Consider the following 955-nt stretch of genomic DNA (forward strand, 5'->3'; position numbering starts at 1 on the left):
GTTAAACTTATCCCGGGGGTCAAATAGCAGAGGTCAGAATGCAAAGGCGGTAGACAGTGAATGTGCTGTTAAATAAACTAAGGTGAGAAAAAGTGGCATCACACAATTCGAAAATTCAAGAAGAACCATTAAAAACTACCAAGTTTTGTTGGCAGCCATTTTGTCTCCAACCTGTAGACCGAGGGAAATCCCAGGACCAACCATGGCAACAAACAGGACCGCCTCTGAGTCTCAGTCCGACTTTACACGTGATGTTCCATTTGCCCCATCAGAAACCGTCCAGGGCAGCATTCAGTCCCGCTGTGCAGAAAAATCTGGACAAAGTATGTGGCCCCCCTTGACAGAGTTTGTAGGAGAGACGGAGAGATACAGCAGATGAGTCATTGTTTTCAAACCTCCTTCTCACGTCGGGCAGAAGCTGTTGGTCTTTTCTGCCATAGGAGACCCTCAAAACGACGCCTGGGTCTCGTCCTTTAGCCAGGTGTTTCCTCAGAGATCACAGTCAAACATCCAATGCGAGATCCTGCAAGCTGCAATCCGCCTTCAGGTGACATCAGGAAAAACCAATCCAACCTCACTGACCTCTGTAGAAGGTGTAAGAATCGTCCAGTAGGTCTTTGCTCTCAGACAGCAGTCCAGCAGAAGATGGCATAATTCATGTGTAGAAAGTGCAAATGTCCAAGTCAGCGTGGCTAAGAACAGCGGAGGCCCCTACAAAAACCCGGCCCCTACAGTCCGTCAGACCACAGGAAGCAGAACTGCTAGAGTAAAACACAAAGTAAATTAAGAAAATAAAGTGTATGCCACCTTTTGCTCACATAATTATAAATTAAATGTCTTTTCTGTAGCTTGTGATGTAGATGAAGAGTTGGCTCTTTATTTTGTTGCCTTTTTTTTGTTTCAGCCAGGCTCAGGGTCACTGGAGCTGCTCAGATAAGGTCCACTGCCTCAGTCT

At 46.3% G+C, this 955-nt stretch overlaps 1 long non-coding RNA gene across 1 annotated transcript in view; it reads left to right on the forward strand.

Annotated features, from left to right (window-relative positions):
* Positions 1-860: 860 nt before the first annotated feature.
* Positions 861-955, forward strand: part of LOC106943109 (uncharacterized) — a 7870-nt gene continuing 7775 nt past the window's right edge. The window contains exon 1 of the long non-coding RNA XR_001423821.1: positions 861-938. This is a non-coding gene — a long non-coding RNA (uncharacterized LOC106943109). The remainder of the gene's footprint in view (positions 939-955) is intronic.

This window comes from Poecilia latipinna, unplaced genomic scaffold (assembly GCF_001443285.1).
Source record: "Poecilia latipinna isolate Pla-1442-1.1 unplaced genomic scaffold, P_latipinna-1.0 Scaffold4881, whole genome shotgun sequence".
NCBI classification, from domain to species: Eukaryota; Metazoa; Chordata; class Actinopteri; order Cyprinodontiformes; family Poeciliidae; genus Poecilia; species Poecilia latipinna.